Raw genomic sequence first — 8,624 nt, forward strand, 5'->3', positions numbered from 1 at the left:
GTAGACCACTTTTACTTTTTAGAGGGTTCAAAACATGGCTAAAGACAGAGGCGATACAGCCCTGTTAATGTTCTGCCAGGGCTTATTTAAGTAAGTCTACGTACCTCACACCCAATGTGTGTTTCTCTGTGCAGAACATGGTGTCCATCACTGGGAGGCCTTACAGCACCATTTCAACCAGTGTGACCGTCAGCCAAAGCATCTCCTTGGAGCCCCTGAAGGAATCTGTGTCTGCACTGAAGATGCAGCTGGAGGAGAAATTAGATTCCATCTTACTGTGTAAGCCGAGACCGAACCATTTAGTAATTTTTCATTTCATAAATTTGTTTTTCTGTGTGTTGTAGTAATGAAAAATGTCCAGATCATCCAGAACATACAGAGTGAGTCTCCACCGTGCACACACACAGCGCGCGTTCCAATATGCAACCTTGCATCCCACTTGTGCTTGTGGCCTCGTCCCACCTCCTGGCCCCTCCTCCATGGAACAATTAAGTTTCCCAGCTGTCAGCCTAGCCAAAACAATTTTTGGGGGACTGTTTTTCATCATCCCAATTGCAAATGAGAGAATACATACATACATACATACATACATACATACATACATACATACATACATACATACATACATACATACATACATACATACATACATACATACATACATACATACATACATACATACATACATACATACATACACATACACATTGGTTCGCAGGGTATGGTTATGTGCATATTTTGTCCTCGACTGCATTGCAGTGCATATCTTGTGACAGGTTTGTACTCGGTAGTTCACCTACACACAAGGTATGTAGACACGCAATGTAATATAATATATATATATATATATATATATATATATATATATATATTATATTATAATATATTATAATATACATATATGTAACCTGCATGAAGGCCGAACTCCGGAAGATCCCGACGTCGTGGTAACTTGCTTTTTTGCATGTGTGCACACTTCATAGGCAACATTAGCATACAGTATGTGCAGGTGTAAGATATGGGGTGCTACAAACACCAAAACTACATTTTCGTATCGTGATGAGAACATGCACTGTGCAGGATGATTTGAATGACATGATTGAACAATTGAGTAAATATTGTAATACAATACATTCAGAAACCAGTTTACGAAAAATGAATTCCTGTAAACAAATTGATGAACCTTTACCTGCACTATTGTTCTCTTATTGTCATCTTATTGTCTCTCTTTTTTATGTAAATTATAAATATGCCAAATGGCAAACAAATTGATTTAACATTCACAGGAAATTAGGCTACATTTATTACAAATAATGTTACTAATTAATGGTTCTGTTATACAGTAGTATTGGAAAGTGGTTTTAAGCACTCAGGGCTCAGTTGTGATGTTTTCTGTTTCAGTGTCTGATGGTCAGGCTCTTATTGGTGATCCAGTTACCAGAGAGGACTTCCTAAAGTGTGAGTTGGACACGGACACACACACACACACACACACACACACACACACACACACACACACACACACACACACACACACACACACACACACACACACACACACACACACACACACACACACACACACACACACACACACACACACACATGCACACATGCACACCTAAACACAGATTTAGATGCCACATATACACATAGGCCTACTACATTTCTATAGCCCCCCCCCCCCCCCAACACACATACATGTTAATGTCTCACACACACACACACACGCGCACACGCGCACACACACACACACACACACACACACACACACACACACACACACACACACACACACACACACACACACACACACACACACACACACACACACACACACACACACACACACACACATATTCCTATGTTCACTCACACTGCTCAGACGTATGAAAAGTCACACACATCCATAAAAACCGTCAGGAATAAAAACCTGTGTGTGTCCTGTCTTCTCCTCCTCCAGATTCCTGTCACTTCACTCTGGATCCAAACACAGCAAGCATTGTCCTCCATGTGTCTGAGGGGAACAGGAGGGTGGAGTGGAGACATGAGGACCTGCCATACCCTGATCATCCAGACAGATTTGATAGGTATGCACAAGTGCTGTGTAGAGAGAGTGTGTCTGCACGCTGCTACTGGGAGTTTGAGAGGACTGGAGCGGTTCATATAGCAGTGTCATATAAAAGCATCAGCAGGAAAGGAAGGGGTAATGAGTGTGTGTTTGGAGCTAATGATCAGTCCTGGAGGCTGGACCTCTGCAGCTCCAGCTCCACTTTCTGGCACAATATTAAAAATACTGAACTTCCTCTAGTGACCAGCTCCAGAATAGGAGTGTATGTGGATCATAGGGCAGGAATTCTGGCCTTCTATGGCATCAGGCCTACTTCCAAAATGACCCTCTTGCACAGAATCCAAACAACATTCACACACACACTCTACCCTGGGTTTGGGTTATGGAGTGGATCATCAGTGAAGCTGTTGTGAGGCCCCTACATGTAAATGCTACACACACACACACAGACACACACAGACACACACACACACACACACACACACACACACACACACACACACACACACACACACACACACACACACACACACACACACACACACACACACACACACACACACACACACACACACACACACACACAGAGAGAGAGAGAGAGATGGTCTGCTTTCAGAGCTAGGGCAGAAAAGGGGTAAAGTGAAGAGAGAGAGAGAGAGAGAGAGAGAGAGAGAGAGAGAGAGAGAGAGAGAGAGAGAGAGAGAGAGAGAGAGAGAGAGAGAGAGAGAGAGAGAGAAAGGAAGAAAGAAAGAAATGGATGAAGGGAAGAGAAGGGAGAGGTGTGTGTGTGTGCAACATGATCTCCAAAAATTCTGTGCTCCTGGACACGGATGTTAAGGGCACAAAATCCGTGTCCTGGAGCACAGATTTTGCCAAAATTCCGTGCTCCTGGACACGGAATTGTTTTCCGTGCTCCTGGACACGGAATTGTTTTCTGTGATGGACACAGGGAAGTGCTCTCTCTATAGGCTAATCCCACAGCTCTATGTTTCCACAGTCTTGTGTTTTCTCAGGATTTTTCTCATTTCAAATATTTTTTCTAAAAAAAACATTTCCTACTGACAGGTTAGGGTTAGGGATTGTTTTGGTCTGGGCACAGCTAGTTTTCTTTCATTCATTATATGAATTTGATAGCCTAGCAACCAACTGGAAAAGATATTTCTCAAAAATATGTCTTAAATGACAGGTTAAGGTTAGGGAATGTTTTGGTCAGGGCACAACTTCAATTGCTATAGCATTATTTTGTTTAGAATTAGCATTTGGTATGTATTTTCTAATGATAGAGTTACACAGTGCTGTGGTAATAGCCTATAGAAAGCAATTCCGTGTCCAGGAGCACGGAAAACAATTCCGTGTCCAGGAGCACGGAATTTTGGCAAAATCCGTGCTCCTGGACACGGATTTCGTGTCCTTAACATCCGTGTCCAGGAGCACAGAATTTTTGGAGATCAGGCTGGTGTGTGCGCACAAGATTTCTTTGTTCTTTTTTGCTGTTTGTGTGTGTAAGCAAGATTGCTGAAATATACTGTATGTCCACACCACATTCACATACACTCTCTACCCTGGGTTTGGGTTGGATGATGAATCATCAGTGAAGCTGTTGTGAGTGAGGCCCCTACAGGCAAATGCTGCTCCTGTGGGTCATTCACAAACACAAGTTGAGTTGGATCAAACACCACTGATGACATTAGACCAGATACAGTACACAGAGCCATACAGAGGGGAGAGTCGGGCAATCTCCGCTGTGTGCTAAGGCCGACATCCTCATTAGCAAAATTAGCTGTTTTAGCTTCTCAGTACTGCTCAGCGTTGCGAATGTTAGTTCCTAGTAGTGGGCGTAGCACACAGCAAATGCAATGCGATGCAATGCAGGGAATATGACAAGACTTGCTGTTCGTAGTAATAACTTCAAATAAACATCACAGATGGTAAAACTGTTGTGATTATCACCACCGAGACAGTTGATGGTTTACATATTTGTGGTGATTACCCCGCAGTATAGTTTGTTAGTCCTTATTTTTGGCTGTTAATGTGCTGAGTTGGATCTTACACCACTGATGACATGCCAGTAGATTTGTTATTCACCACTTATGACACATTTGGACATTTGTATTGTATTTTAGTAGTTTTGCATTCATAGCTGATGTCAATGGTGTTAATATCACATACAATCAAATACACCAATGATGATATAACACTACATTTGTTATCCATCATTTATGAAACATTTGGATATTTATATTGCATTTCTTTAGTAGGGTGGTGGTGGATGTTGTTACTTTCCTACCAGTCTGGTAGTTGTTGTCAATGTATATAATTACATAAAATAAATATAAAATAAATGCTGTTCATATCAGTCTGGTATCTGTCTATGTAAGGTCATAAGAACTCTTATGGTTGATTAAGGAGAATATGACTCCTATTGCCAACTACTGTATGAAGGAGTCGCTTTAGAGACAAGTCAGCACAGCTCAGAAGATCACCAGCTGTCCCCTGCCCTCTTTAGAGGAGTTGTTCTCCTGTCGCTGTCTAAAGAAAGCCAAGCAAATCATCAGAGACCCCTACCATACTGGACATAAACTGTTTGAGCTGCTGCCATCAGGCAGGCGTTACAGGGCTCTGGGTACAAAAACAAACAGGCTAAAAGACAGTTTTTATCCAAAAGCAATCTACACACTTAATTTTGCACAGCTGACTTTTTAAAATCGGAATTAATTTTATACAGTATATATATAGGTTTCTTTGTTGATTTTTAAGCACCGTGAGCATCTGCACTTTACCAATTTCGTTGTACCTGTACAATGACAATAAAGTTTCATTCATTCATTCATTCATTCATTCATTCATTCAAGTCATCTGGTATTGGGGGATGGTCACATGTCCAGAAGACTGTAAAGCAGACACATTAGTCAACTGTTGTCAACATCATAAAGGTTTGCTGCTGTGGTCATGTGTCATAGTGCAGCTGTAGCCTATGCAGCCTTTGGCCACTAGGGTGCAGTATGTGCCCAACTAACCGGCTCAGCATTACAGTACATGACTGGGGAGGGAAGCAAAGACGCCTTTTGTCACTTACAATGTAGAGTCTAACTATCAGGAGTGGAAGCCTTTTGTGACCTACTGTCTAATATAGGGCCCAAGTATCAGGAGTGGTGTCAACACATCTTGAAATCTTAATCCACTTTCCAGGCAATATTTGTTTTGGCTCATCCAAATACCAAAGTCTGGTAGACAACACTTCACATGTGTTGTCAAGGAGCAGATGTTATTGACCATTAGCTCTATAAATAGAATATGACCAATATGCTGTTATCATTTCCAGGTAAGCATCCAATGGAGAAAAGGAACACCTACAAGCCTAATGCTCAGGCCTCAGGGTGGTATGACCACCAGCCTGCTGTAGACTCATTCTCAATGTGATATGAATTACCTAATGTTCAGTTAGACCATCAGCCTACTGTAGCCTAATGCTCCAACTGTATCGCACACAATATCGTCACGTGGCCACGAGTCGCCGATCAATAATCTATAACGTTTGTCGTGCCATCACGATAAAGCCCCGTTTTTCGTGGTTGGGCCACACTTCCGCGGCCAATGCATTTGAATGGGCTTTCCGACTCGTGGTAGATTTGCGATTGATGGCCCAATTCCGACAGAAAACTGATAAGGGAAAGATTATTTGTGAAGGGATACATTATAGCATGTATGCCCAATCACACTGTGAAGTAAGCTAAAACAAATTCAGTTGGACGGTGTGTTTTCCAACGCAATGTTCGCTTCTCCGCTTCTTCCTCACATTTTCCTGGAAGCTCGACAGGTCCATCAATCATAAATCAACCACAAGTCGGACAGCCCATTCAAATGCATTGGCTGCGGAAGTGTGACCCAACCACGAAAAACGGGGCTTTATCGTGACGGCACCACTACCGTTATAGATTATTTCTATCTCATTTCGTGTGATAGGGCTCAATCCTGATGTGAAGTACCTCATGTTCAGTTATTTTGATAATCACATTACATTTCTCTTAACATTCGATTTAATGGAGCTAATGGTTGATGGAGACCTCAGGACAATATGGACGTCTTGGACAGACAATCACTTTTGATTAGATATTAAAATTGTTAGTGTAAAACCGGTTTTGATTAGAGATGAGAACTGTGTCAGTATGAAAACCTTTCATTAGATATGAAAACTGTACAAAACCTATTTTGCGCAAGAGTAGCTTAGTTCTGGTAGTCTACATTGACAGCCTGCTTGTTGGTCAATGCAAGATGGTCAAACCCAGAACTCTGTGAAATGCTTTATCTACTTTATGGCACATTTATATTTGGCAAAGAAATAAATGGGTTGGATGGAAGAAATGGGCTCCACACTGTCCAAAAAAGAACAGGGTAGATTTTCAGACAATAAATAGACAGCTTTAAGGAAAGATACAATGGCAAAAACACACACACACACACACTGTACAATTTCCCCAACTTGATAAGGATGTGACGTCTGCTGGAGGTTTAGGGTAGGCTGGATTTCACTCAAAGGACTTCACAAGACAAGTTTTTCTTTTTGATTTTCCTCTTTTTTCCCCTTTTTAATTCAAGTTCAGCACATAAGTCCAAAATGTTGCAATGCAAGCAGTTTGCACCAGTAAAAGGAGTTGCTCAGTGTTTCCCTTAACCCTCCTGTTATCCTCAGGGTCTATTTGACCTCATTCAATGTTTAAAATACATGAAGTACACAATTCTTTGGCTTCATCCTTGATGACTTTACCTAAATATATGCGGTCAATGTGAAAAAAAAATCCACAAAAATGTTTTCCCTAAATGCTGTACACATTCTGGTTACATCTGTGTTCCCTGGGGTCAATTTGACCCCAAATTATTTTAAGTGTAGTAAACATAAATGGAACACCCATATGTCTTGATTATGTCAAATACATGAACATAAGTTAATTTAAACAGAACATTTTGCTTTATTTAGAGCTCTAATAACTAACAATATGCATGATGTGGACAAGGGCCAAAACTTGTTCTAGGCAACTTTTGGGCAGCTGTTGCACATTTTCGCGTAGTCATGGATTAGTGTTTTTGGTGTGTGAGCTGTGTGTGGGGGTGCTGGGACTTATCTAAAGGGCTTTACACACCTGCACTTGACTTTTGCTGCGCGAACCAAATAAAGTCAAACGGTGACAGCTGACGGTGATCAGTGCAACTGGCGCTACTGCAAGTAATCAGCTGACTCGCGCATAGCGCAGTTCAACCACCACCCATTTTCCCCCATACATTGTTTTGAGAGAATCTAAAATCACAACATAAAAACCCCAGTTTGACTCACAAACGTACACACACGCACACGCACAGCAGTGGGTCCTAGGCGAGATAAAGGTATGGGGCTCTTGAATTCATTTTGCTCATCTTTAGCGCCCTACAGAGGGCAACATTTGGTGGGGCCCTAAGCAATTGCGTATTCTCTCTCTCTCTCTCTCTCTCTCTCTCTCTCTCTCTCTCTCTCTCTCACACACACACACACACACACACACACACACACACACACACACACACACACACACACACACACACACACACACACACACACACACACACACACACACACACACACACACACACACTTGTGTGTGTGTGTGTATGTGCACATATCAGAGCAATGCAGAACAACTGGTTGGGCTCCTGTCATTTAATATTCACACACTGAAGCAGACACACAACCTTTCTGCCCTCACACAACCTTTCTGTTTTATAGACAGGCCAAATAGGCTATCAACATCACATTGATTGTTACGGTATATTGCAGTAACGTGGTTCACTTTAGAGTATTTTTTATTAATAACCTAGGCCTACTCATAAAAACAGACTGGGTTTCAAATACAATTTCTTTCCTTGTTCACCAGAAACACACACACACACACACACACACACACACACACACACACACACACACACACACACACACACACACACACACACACACACACACACACACACACACACACACACACACACACACACACGATTACTTTTATTTGGATCAAAGAGACAAGCAGCAAAGGTATTTGACATGTTGATCAAAATTCATGGAGAAACAAAACATCTATGTCTCCATATCTGCATACTACCAATAAAAGCTGAAATAGAGCAAAACTTTGCCAAATTCTTTGCTCCTCTTTTCTGCATTCCTCCTAATTGCAGTCCAAATAGGCTATCAACATTCTTTGATTGTTATATTACCACCTCTAGTGGTTCATGTTTATTTATGTTTTATTGAACTAAATGATAGATGTCCGCAATACTGTTAATGCTCCCAATTGTTTATTGACACGACGTTTGGGACCGTAGTCCTTCACTTCAGTTATTTTATTTTGTCCAGTACCTGTGCCACTGATGTGCGCGCATTCTCATGTTTTATTCTCTGCACGGCAGTATGCTTTTTGTAAAACAGTTTCACCCATTTTGAGGATGTTTATTAAATGATCAGGCGAACTCTTTTGTTGTTGCTGATTAGTAATCTTGTTGCTGTTGTCTCTCTGTTTGTGTTTTTAAT

At 41.5% G+C, this 8,624-nt stretch overlaps 1 pseudogene; it reads left to right on the forward strand.

The window, feature by feature from the left end:
- LOC134446489 (oocyte zinc finger protein XlCOF6-like) overlaps positions 1 to 1,455 on the forward strand; it is an 87,600-nt pseudogene extending 86,145 nt beyond the window's left edge.
- The last annotated feature ends 7,169 nt before the right edge of the window (positions 1,456 to 8,624 follow it).

The sequence above is a fragment of the Engraulis encrasicolus genome, chromosome 3 (assembly GCF_034702125.1).
Source record: "Engraulis encrasicolus isolate BLACKSEA-1 chromosome 3, IST_EnEncr_1.0, whole genome shotgun sequence".
Lineage (NCBI taxonomy): Eukaryota > Metazoa > Chordata > Actinopteri > Clupeiformes > Engraulidae > Engraulis > Engraulis encrasicolus.